The 12,505-nt window shown below is 33.7% G+C and overlaps 1 long non-coding RNA gene across 1 annotated transcript; it reads right to left on the minus strand.

Annotated features, from left to right (window-relative positions):
• Nucleotides 1-10,575: 10,575 nt before the first annotated feature.
• On the minus strand, nt 10,576-11,845 carry LOC133331483 (uncharacterized). Its single transcript, XR_009754384.1, has 2 exons — nt 11,687-11,845; nt 10,576-10,687 (listed from the first exon to the last, which is right to left on the minus strand). It is a non-coding gene; the product is annotated as an uncharacterized LOC133331483 (long non-coding RNA).
• Between the last annotated feature and the right edge of the window lie 660 nt (nt 11,846-12,505).

A 12,505-nucleotide genomic window follows, 5' to 3' on the forward strand; every position in this document is an offset into this window, starting at 1 on the left:
ACCGAATTTGCTGGATTTTGGTATTTTGTAGTTGTATATGGTAACAAATCTACCTACCAAAAATTATTAATATTCGCCCCTTTTTGACCTCCACCATAGTATGGAGTTATATTGTCATTCCGTTTGTAACTCATCGAAATATTCATTTCCGACCCTATAAAGTATATATATTCTTTATCAGGGTAAAATTCTAAGACGATCTAGCCATGTCCGTCCGTCCGTCTGTTGTAATCACGCTTGAGCGCATTTTTCAACCGAATTTGGTGCAGTTTGGTATTTTGTAGTCGTATATTAATATTCGCCCCCTTTTTGGGGTAGTCCCCATATAACCCCCTTTTTTATATTAAAATAGTTATCTGATTTGTTCCGCGTTTTGAGTTTGGTTCTAAGACTCTTTTGTAATTATTTCACCTGCGGAGGATAGAGAGATAAACAATTAGAACGTAAGGTTCGATAATAATCTATAGCCGCATTTAGACCTAGCCCCTGATTGGAAGTTCCAAAATTTGAACTAAGCTTGGAAGAAATAATAAGATGGGCAAAGTTCGGATGAAGTCTAAATTTTCTGAAACGGATTTGGTCCAAAGAAACATGGGGTCTAGAACCAATATTTCGATGAGGCACATTTTCACCGTGTTAAAGTGTATACACCCTCATTAGCCATAAGGCTGAGGGTATAATTATCCTTCAAAATTTTCTAAAATATGTATTATGGTTTACATAATCCGTTTTTAGAAATGTCGGTATAGGCCCACTTTTTGTTATGTTCCCTATATTTTCATTTCTAGTACCTGTCAATATATCTATGGTGGAGGGTATCCAAAGTTCGGCCCGGCTGAACTTACCGCTTTTTCACTTGTTCATTTTGGTTTCATCCCAGAAATATATGGAACTATGTTAAATCCATCAGTATTTCGTGAGTAAATCGTGATTACTGTATAATTTGCACTAATTTTCGAGAACTGTTTCATATTTGTATTATACATATTAAAAAATGATCAGTGTTCCAATTATATATTTTAGCAAATGCCTACAGGTTCCACATTTTGCTCCATTCAGCACTTTTCGAACACATAAGTAAACTTTTTCAAGACTACATCCATATCTCACATCTAATTCAACTAAATTTAGTACTTTTCGTACCCATAAGAACGAATTTCCAAAATTACCTCTATCCTACAGTAATTTTTATTACAAAATTCAAGAATTCAACTCTATCCGTTCACAAAAAATCCAATTGTACCAAATTTAGTACTGTTTACCGTATCTCTCTCTGTTACCGAAATGAAAATTGTTCCAAAATTAGTGCATTTAGTACTATTCGTACACATAAACTTGAATTTCCATAGAACAATCCTACACTTAAACAATAATCTACTTTCCAAATCTCAAGATTCCAGCTCTGTCCATTCACCCAAATCCAAATTGTATCAAATTTAGTATCATTTAGTACTTTCCATACTCATAAATTGGAATTTCTAAAATAACATCAATCCTACACTCAAACAGTAATCCTAATTCTGCCAAAGTCCAAATTGTACCAAATTTAGTTAAAAATTCTCAATTATACACTCCAACAGTAATTATAATCATAAATTTCAGGATCCCAGCTCTATCCGTTCACATATATCCAAATTGTACCATATTTAGTACTTTTCGTACTCATGAGTTCGAGTTTCCAACACTGTCTCAATCCTGTAATTTTTTTTTCAAATATAAGTTTTCAATCTCTATCCGTTCACACAAATCTAAATTTTACTAAAATTAGTACCATTTAGTACACATAACTACGAACTTTCAAAGCTACTTTCACTCCAACTGTAATTTTAATTCAAAATTTGAGGATTTCAGCCCGTTCACACAAAAACAATTTGTAAACTATTTGGTACCATTTATAACTTTTTATCTCAATTCCATATTCCAACAGAAACAATTATTCCAAATTTTAGGTTTTCAGATCCCAAATTGTACCAAATCTAGTGATGCTTAGTACTTTTCATACAGTAATCAAATCAAATTCCAAATTTCAGATTTTAAACTCGATCCGTTCAATTAAAATCCAAATTATACTAAATTTAGTACCATTTAAAAATTTCGTACCAAAAAGTACCTCAGTCCTACACTCCTACAGTCATTTTAATTCCAAATTTAAAGACTCCATATCTATTTGTTTCCATAAATCCAACTTGTACCAAATTTAGTACCATTTAGTATTTTTCGCACACATAAGTACGATTTTTAAAGCTACCTCAATCCTATTCTCTAATAATAGTCCTAATCCCTATTTTCAGGATAACATCTATATGCACTCAACTAAATGTAAATAGTACCATTTTAGTACCATCCTGTACTTTTTATACACATAAGTACGAATTTCTTAAACCATTTTCATACATCAACACTACTTCCCAACCTGTATTCCATATAAAATTTCAAGATTCTAGATATATATGTTCAATATATATACAATTAGAACTAAATCATTCCATCATTCCATCAGTGACCCACATTCCAAATTTCAGAATTCTAGCTCTTCTCGTTCGCCTAATACAAAGGGTACCATATTTGGTACGTTTTAGTACTTTTCGTACCTTTCTAGTTCGTTGGATAATCAACTATATGTGTGGACGCCAGTCGTATGTGGAATTCAGAAACAGGAACTCACTTAACACCCTCGTTATATATTAAGATATGTTCCTGATTTTAATTATCTAATTTTAATTATCTAATTATCTAATCTAATTATCTAATTTTTAATTATCTAATTATTTAATTTTAATTGCCTCAATTCTGAACATTGTAGGCGAGAGAGTTGAAAGGAAATACAATCCTTTACCTCTCTCGCCCACAAACTGATAATTATCCATTAACTACCTATAATCTTTTGCACCTTCACCACACTGTGGTACAGGGTATTATGTATTTGTGCATATGTATGTAACAGGCAAAAACGTCTACATAGCCGATATTGTTAACTACTTCACTTTCTGAGGAATATGAAAATATCCACCACCAAATCCACACAGCCACACTGTTCACCACATGGACGGCTGAACAAAGTACACTGAACATAAAGGTCGATGGAGAAATTTGGCACATGTCACTTATTCACCAACTACCCCTATTGAAATTGGAAAAAATCGGTTCACGTTCGATATAGCCATATATATATTTAACCGCGCATGCCTATATATCTTTATTTGCGAAATTTCGTACAGCCTAATCATTTAGGTCTAGAATGATGTCTAGCCAAGTTTCAGCACTTGGGGCGCTGACAAAGAATACCATATATAGTTTGACCGATTTCATAAAGCAAAGGCCTATATATCTTGCGATTTGCACGAAATATGGCATGACGTACTGAATTGAGTCTAGAATGATGCCTGCCAAGTTTCGTTAAAATCGGTCAAGATTTAGATATAGCTCCCATATATAGTTTCGTCCGATTTCATGTAAATTGTGCCCCAAAGTCCATATATATCCTTCGATTTGCACGAAATTTGGCATAACGTACTGAATTGAGCCTAGAGTGAGAGACTGCCAAGGTAAAAGCGTGAGATTTCTATATAGCTCCCATATATATTTTCGTCCGATTAATGTAAATGGTGTACCAAAGTGGTATATATCTTTCGATTTGCACGAAATTTGGCATGGCGTACTGAATTGAGTCTAGAATGATGTGTGTTAAGTTTCGTGAAAGTCGGTTCAGATTAAGATATAGTTCCCATATATATATATATATATATATATATATGGCTCCAAGTTAAATGGTGTACCAAAGTCCCTATATATCTTTCGATTTGCACGAAATTTGGCATGGCGTACTGAATTGAGTCTAGAATGATGTGTGTTAAGTTTCGTGAAAGTCGGTTCAGATTAAGATATAGTTCCCATATATATATATATATATATATATTCGTCCGATTTAAGGTAAACCACACCAAAGTCCACATATATCTTTCATTTGCAAGAAATTTGGCATAGCGTACTGAATTTATCAGCCGATGTGTGCCATGTTTCGTGAAAATCGGTAGAGATTTAGATATAGCTCCCTTTTATTATAGATTGATTTTAAGTAATTGAACCAAACGTACTGAAATTAGTATAACACGAAATCGCTTCATATTTGGATATAGCTACAATATATAACTCTCAATTTTAAGTAAATGGTGCATCAAATTTCTAATGTTTGCCACATTGACATGACATTTTGCACAACGTACACACACTAGAATACACCCAGCTCTTTTATATATTAAGATATGTCCTGATTTTAATTATCCAATTTTAATTGATTTACATACTTTTGTCTGTAACATTGTAGGCTGAGAGAATATGCCCATAGTGGAAAGACAATCCTTTACCTCTCTCGCCAACAATTATGGATAATTATCCATTAACTATCTATAATCATTTGTTTTGTAGAAGAAATACACCATAAAGAATCTTGTTCCAAAACCCGTTTATATATATTTCTGCGATCAGAATAAATATAGATTTCTTCCCAATTGTACACAAGAACAATGATTTTTATACGTGTTTATACGTTAAAAATAATTACCTTGAAATAAACAAGTTCAATTTCATATTGTTATTAGTTAAAATTGTCATTGACAAGTCTGTTAAGTGTTCCAGCATGACACAGCCATTACATTTATGATTACCAAAATAACCTCAACAATCGCGCAAGACGTAACTCAGAACCAAATGAAGGTGTCTCGGTTGGTCTCAACTCTGTGGCCAGCATTCATGTGGTGGTGCTCGAATTTTGAAACCCTTCTGGCAGAACAACACTTGAGTTTTGTTTGCCAAGATATTTATATTTCATAGTTTCATTTTCACACTTTTCGAAATGTCTTCCAGGTAGTCCGTCACTCAGCCAGCCAATCCATCACACCCACACACACAGAGAGAATAAACCTGTTCTAATTAGATTTGGCAAAGGGAGGAAAACTTCTATAACCACAAAGATGGAATTTGTAATCAATCTTCAAACAAACGCCCACATTAGCTCTGTTGACCTTTGTGTTTGGGTATTGAACGGATTTTCGATAATGACGTTAACAAAATTAAACACAAATTTAATGAATGGTATTGTGGACAACACACCAGCCAACCAACCAACCGATTGATCGACTATCCAACCGACACTTGAACATCGAGTTGAAGTGGATGCAAGTTTCAAGTCATTATCATCGTTATCAGAAGTAACCCTTGCCTTGACAATGAATTATTTGTTTGAATAACTCGTTTGCTTCTACAATTACTTCTTAGCGACAACAAGGCACCAATAAACCATATAAACGCTAGCAATAAAATAGGTATTGAAAATTAAGAAACACATTTTTTTTAATTTTAATTAATAGATGAATATCATATTATATTACAGAAGGTTTGATTCAAACATTTTTAATTAAATTTTACATAGTAAAGTATTGAAATTAAATTCGTAAAAATGTATAAAAATTTTAACTTACATTCCCCCTCATTCAGGGCACATTTCCGGATCCAATTGAATTTTGAACAAAATATGCATTCCATTGCACTATGGGCTCAATGACAGGTTTTAGGCAACAAATCGGTAGAGCTTTCAAATTTCTTTTGTATGTTTATAACACGCATATAAGCGCATCTGAAAAATTTGAATTGCAGAATATTGAATCGGTTCCGATATATATATATATATATATATATATATTTCGTATATATATTTCACCCGATTTTATTGCGAAGTCACACAATGGACACAGTTTGCTTTAAAAATGTATATGGTATATCCGATCGCTTTAAAATTTTATATGGTGAAACCAGTTCAATTAAGAATCTTCTGGAAAATTTGATCTGGATTAGTTCATATATAAATACAAAAATAATAGAAATGCCTACCTCCACTTCCTGTTATTCTAACATTTTTTTAATTTTTAAGGACCTTTACCAATGCCTGGGTTTCTTAAAAATACTTTTCAGGCAATATCCTAAGGCGTGGGTTGGTTACAAATATTTTTCAGAGACTATCATGAGACGGGGATTTTTTTAAAATATTTTTTCAGAGACTATCCTGAAGCGTAGTTTTTTTAAATATGTTTTTTCTGACTATCCTGATGCGTAGATTTTTAAAAATATTTTCTAGAGATTATCCTGATGCGTAGATTTTTAAAAATATTTTCTAGAGATTATCCTGATGCGTAGGTTTTTATCCCCTTCACCACACTGTGGTACAGGGTATTATGTGTTTGTGCATATGTTTGTAAGAGGCAAAAGGAAAAGAGGTAGACCCATATTTCCTTTTGAGAATATGAAAAGAATCACTTTCTGAGTCGATTTATGCATGTCCGTCCGTCTGTCTGTCTGTCTTGCTTTGGTTTTAAATTGTAAACAAAGTACAGGTCGCATTTAAAATCCGATTGGGATGAAATTTGGCATAGCTCATTTGTTTGGCCCAGGGACGAACGATATTGAAATTAGGAACAATCGGTCCAGATTTAGATATAGCTCCCATATATAGTTTCGTCCAATTTCATGTAAATGGTGCACCAAAGTCCCTATATATTTTTCAATTTGCACGAAATTTGGCATAACGTACTGAATTGAGCCTAGAGTGATGTATGCCATGATTCGTGAAAATCGCTCCAGATTTAGATATAGCTCCCATATATACTTTCGTCCGATTTAATGTAAATGGTGCACCAAAGTCCCTATATATCTTTCGATTTGCACCAAATTTCGCATAATGTACTAAATTGAGCCTAGAATGATGTCTGCCAAGTTTCATGAAAATCGGTCTAGATTTAGATATAGCTCCCATATATACTTTCGTCCGATTTCATGTAAATGGTGTACCAAAGTCCCCATATATCCTTCGATTTACACGAAATTTAGCATAACGTACTGAATTGAGCCTAGAGTGATGTTGCCAAGTTTCGAGAAAATCGGTCCAGATTTATATATAGCTCCCATATATAGTTTCGTCCGATTTCATGTTCATATTTGGATATAGCTTCCATATATATTTTCGCCCGATTTTAACTAAATTGGGCATCAAACTCCTCATGTTAGTCAGATTGACATCAAATTTTGCACAACGTACAAAATTGAGCATAGAATTACGTAGTTGCGTTTTCTAGAAGTACAGACATAGCCCAACAGATGACCAATTGATATTTGTTTGAAGTCGACTTTCATACTTTTGTCCCATTGTAACAAACGAATGATGTGTTTATAGATAGATCTATGTAGATTCGCATTTAGATAAATATCACATATTTTATTTCATCCAATTTCATGTTAATAGCCCCGTTTAATATACCCATAATGGTGAAGGGTATCATATAGACGGCCCCTCTGACTTTACTACCTTCCTTACTGGTTAACAATATTTTTTCAGAGACTATCCTGATGAGTAGATTTTAAAATATATATTTTTTTCAAAAATTTATTTTAGGCCCTGTAATAAGCCGAGGATTTTTTCAAAAATATGTTTTAGGACCTCTGACAAGCCGAGGATTTTTTCAACAATAATTTTTTAAAGTCCTGCCACAAGGCAGGCCTTTCTGCTAATGGCACTTTGCTACTCCAAAATTTGCCTCATCGTAATATTGGTTTTAGACCGCTTCAGACACTCGATTTTCAAATGGTGCATAATCAGTGGACGGCGTGAAGAGCCCTTCGAGACTTTGTTTATAGCAGAAATAAAGAACCAAATGGCGGTATTATCGGAAAATATTGCAAAGTCAGAGTAAAAATTTTTCAGCCAAAAAGTAGAACAGTGGTCGACTGAAATCGTGTGATCGGGCCAGACGAATCCAAATTCAACAGTTTCTGATGAAAACGTGAAGCCCGATGGAGGAAGCGTCAATTATACAATAAAGAAAGAAGTCTATTGAGTGCTTTGAAGACTCATATCACCCGGTTTTTGTAGATAAGAACACATTTCCTGTGGAAGAAGTAGTTTTTGAGCAGAATGTTAAGCCTAGATATACGATTAAAATCATGAGAGAATATCTTTGTGTGCAAAATTTTTACAAAGTCCCGTCCGTAATCCGAATGACAAATTGTGGTCAATCGCAAGGAGACAGTACCAATCAGCCCATACATATTTAGACGAACTTTGGCAGCGGATCTGAGTTGATCTTGTTTTGAGCGAATTGGTATAGCCTATTAAGAAGATCATACATAGATGTACACATTTTCCGCTGCTTCCAATTTTTAAACCGTCCATTTATCCATTATTTTTCACAAAAATTTCAATTAAATATTTGTAATGAACATTTCCCAAGAAATTGGTATTCAACAAAAAGTTAAAACAAAATCGTTCACACTAACTAACCTCTGTTCTTTGAATTCATTTAGAAAAATGCAATATTTTGATGCCACGTGACATTTTTTGTTTGATATACGAGAATATTCCCTCTCACAAGCGGAGCCAAGAGATTATGGGGATTAATTCGATTTATTCTGTTTACGAATGAAAATGTTACTCTACCATCCAATTGTTTTTTGTTGTTCTACACAAACCGGGCGATGGTTTTGGTTTAAAACAAAATGAAAAGTTTTTTTTTTTGTTTTGTTGACGCAAACAATTCCATTCACAGAGGGCTTGCGGACAAAGGATACACCATTGTTCATCATCAAAGTTGGACAACAAATCGATGAGTTGAGCTGTTACAACTACACAGATACGGATTATCAATTGCGGCATTGCATTACAAAATCCATTTGTTTTGAAATGGAATATCAGGTAATTTATTTTTTGAAGTCCATCTACGTGGATGTGGACACTGTAAATTGTATTGCTATTATTTACATATATTTAGAGAAGGATTTTTAGGATTTAGTATAACACATGTCATACATTTTATTTAGTTTCCTAAAAAAAATAAATTGTAGCATGTAAAAAATCGTTAAGTTTTGACGGGCCTAATCACGTGGGGTGATGCATGTAGGTTGTTGTTGTGCCAGTAGGTTGTTGATGCTCCGAAAAATACTGTTACAAAATTACAGACACACTAGTTGGAAAACTTAAACCGGTCCTTATTTGCAACACCTCGAAGACCCCATAACGTATATATATATATATATTCTCGATAAAAAAGAAAATTCGATGTCGATTTATGCGTAACCCTCTATCTGTTGAAATTATATTCTTTGGATTTTATATGTCAAAACCTGATATGGACGACACATATCAAAAGAAAAATCTAAAAACATACAATTTTTGGTAAAGTTATGAACCCTTCAATATAGGGAAGAGTACTAATTTGTGTATACAGTCCAAATTATTTAACCCTTTATGGCCCAATGTTGCCCACAAGCAACAAAATGTTTTAGATATTTTATTTATTATACTGGTAGTAGATATGCATTCTTTGGATCTCCTATGTCAAAATCTAAAAATCTTCGTATTCGAATTGTACAAATTCTGTCATCAGAATTATTTTTGATCGTTTGTATAATGTACTGTATATCCCGAATTCAAGGATGTAACTATGTCAATTTTGTTCATATTCCATTTAGGATAGTTGCATTAAATCTCTGAACAGAAAATTGTTCTATTTTTAAGGAAAAAATCGGGCAACAAAGGATTAAGATAGAGCAATAGTACTTCTAGGACGCTTGGTATTGCAAATGGGATATACCGGTTTACGTTCTGGTGCAGCTCCTACATAACGCTGCCTGCCAATATTCAGTATTTTGGAAAAGTTTTTTCCATCGAACTGGCTGCAATTTTGTATTTTGGGTTCTCATTGCATAGCACATCTCTGTACTAGAAATTATTAATATCGACCTAAATTTCGGGCCAGACCTCTCATAATATTCGGTATTTTTTGATTTTGGACACATTTGTTAGCCGTCTTTTACGGTTTACTAAAGTCCTATAAGTCCATATATATATTTTCCACAAATTTTAAGTAAATTGTGCACCAAACTGTTCATGTTTGTTCGATTGATACCAAATTTCGCACAACGTTCTAAAGTTAGTATATCCTAACATGTGTTAAGGTATTAAATTGAGCCTAGAATATTGTCCAATTTCATGTCAATGACCCTTTAAAAAATGCAGGTCTGTTAGGATCGATCTCTTTAATATAGCCAATGTTGTAATGGGCATCATATAGTCGGTACCGTCCTACTTTAATACTTTCCTTACTGCCTTTCCAACTTAATGTGCCCTCACTTTTCTTTAATCACAAACAATGACAACAAAATTACAAATTCTTCAAATTTATACAGGGTGAGATAAAAAAAACTGCAACAAATTCAAACGCCATAATTTTTACATTTTGGTGCCCATTGTGTGCTGGAAATGAAGCGAGGAACCTCATTTTGTGGCCATTCTTGGGTGGTGCATGCTGAGTCCTGTTGGAAAGTCCAAGGTCTGTGGCCAAGATGTTTGTGTGCTCAAGGCTTTAATACACCCTCCAGAATATTTTCACGATAATATTCGGCATTTATTGTGATGCCACGGTCGATTAATACGAGCGTAGAGCGACCATCACCATGGCCGGCGCTTAAGTTCTGGTGGCCAACTGAAGGTGCACATTTTCAGCTGACCTCTTTGGCAAGTAAACATGATCATTTTCTTTGTTTACAAACTGCTGTACAACGAATTTTTTCTCATCGGAGAAAACCAAATTCGACAGTTCACCACTTTCATCCAAGCGAAGCAACTCTTTAGCTCTTTTGAGTCCTTATACCCTTCACCCCACTGTGGTACAGGGTATTATGTCTTTTTACATATGTTTGTAACAGGCAAAAATAATCGAGATAGACCCATGGTTCCTTTTGAGAATATGAGTCGATTTATGCATGTCCTTCTGTCCGTCCATGTATTTTTCCACTCCGATTTGGATGAAATTTGGCACATGTCACTTATTTGGCCCAAGGACAAACCCTATTGAAATTGGAGAAAATCGGTTCAGATTTAGATATAGCTCCCATATATAGATTCGTCCGATTTAATGTAAATGGGGTGCTATAGTTTAGGTAAATGGTGCAACAAAATCCCTGAAAATCATTTGATTTGCGCGAATTTGGGCATAGCGTACTAAATTAAGCCTAGAATTATGTGAGCTAAGTTTCGTGAAAATCGGTTCAGATTTATTTAAAGATTTTCACGAAACTGTTGTGTGCTAAGTTTCGTGAAAATCGGTTTAGATTTAAAAATAGCTCCCATATTAATTTCGCCCGATTTTAGGTAATTGTTGCACCAAAGTCCTTGAAAATCATTTGATTTGCACAAATTGTGGAATAGCGTATTGAATTAAGTCTAGAATGACGTGTACTCACTTTCGTGAAAATCGGTTCTGATTTAGATATAGCTTCCATACAAAGTTTCGTTCGATTTTATTTGAATGGTGCACCAAAGTCTCTGAAAATCGTTTGATTTGCACGAATTTTGGCATAGCGTATTGAATTAAGTCTATAATGATATATTTTCGTCCGATTTTAAGTAAATTGTGCACTAAAGATCCACAACTAGGTCGATTGATACAACGTACTGAAATTAATATAAATTAATATCTGGCAAGTTTGCTTCAGAAAGACATAAAAATCACATATTTATGTTCGTTCAATTTCATGTCAAAATTCCTTCAAAAAGGAAACGTCTTTTCGGATTCATATGTAGAATATACCCAAAGTGGTGAAGGGTATCATATAGTCGGCCCGACTTTACTACTTTCCTTACTGGTTTTTCTTTCTGTTGCGGTGTAAGTTCTTGCACTTTTTGGAATTTCAATGGCTTTACCCCGAGCTCATTTTTCAATATTTGCCGAATGGAATATTGCGATATGTTCAGCTCACGAGCCATTTTTCGGCCACTGCGACGCGGGTTTCAAATAAAATTTGAAAATTTTAGTTCGATGAAAAATATAATCCATTTGATTTCATAAAGTTAACATTCAATGATATTTGTTGTTAGTCGGTTACCGAACATTTTCATTTTATTTGCAACTGTGAGGAGCGGTCAAAAATATTTGACAGAGATGTTACCACAACAGACGGAAGAATTATATCAACCGAGTCAATTATGTAATTGCCAAACCGCAAATGGACCATAGAGTTTACCACTGAAACTATACATTAACATAGAAGAGTTTGATTATTTACGCACACACACACATGTATGGGCCGTTCAATAAACACTTTGATTAAGTCAACTTTTTGAAAAATCTTAAATTTAAGTATAAAAGGTCATTGTAAAGTCAAATTTGTTTTATATTTATATTTAAAGTATTCAATATAGATTTTGAATTTATTGAAATTTGGAATATTCCGAATTAATTAAATATTCCCAGTTTCAAACGTATCTACAGCAAATGTTAAATATTCTAGGCATTTTAATTACCAACTTAGTATGCTAGTTGCTGATTCTCTCTCCCCCTCTCATTTGACACAATTGTCAATGATTTGATGTTTGTACATTGAAATTCCTTAACAAAACATTGCCACTTATTTAAAATATTTTCATGACCTTTAACATTGTCACAATATAATGAAGAGAAAA

Source organism: Musca vetustissima, unplaced genomic scaffold, assembly GCF_032173495.1.
Source record: "Musca vetustissima isolate MV318-11 ecotype Yass unplaced genomic scaffold, APGP_CSIRO_Mvet_v1 utg80696, whole genome shotgun sequence".
NCBI lineage: Eukaryota > Metazoa > Arthropoda > Insecta > Diptera > Muscidae > Musca > Musca vetustissima.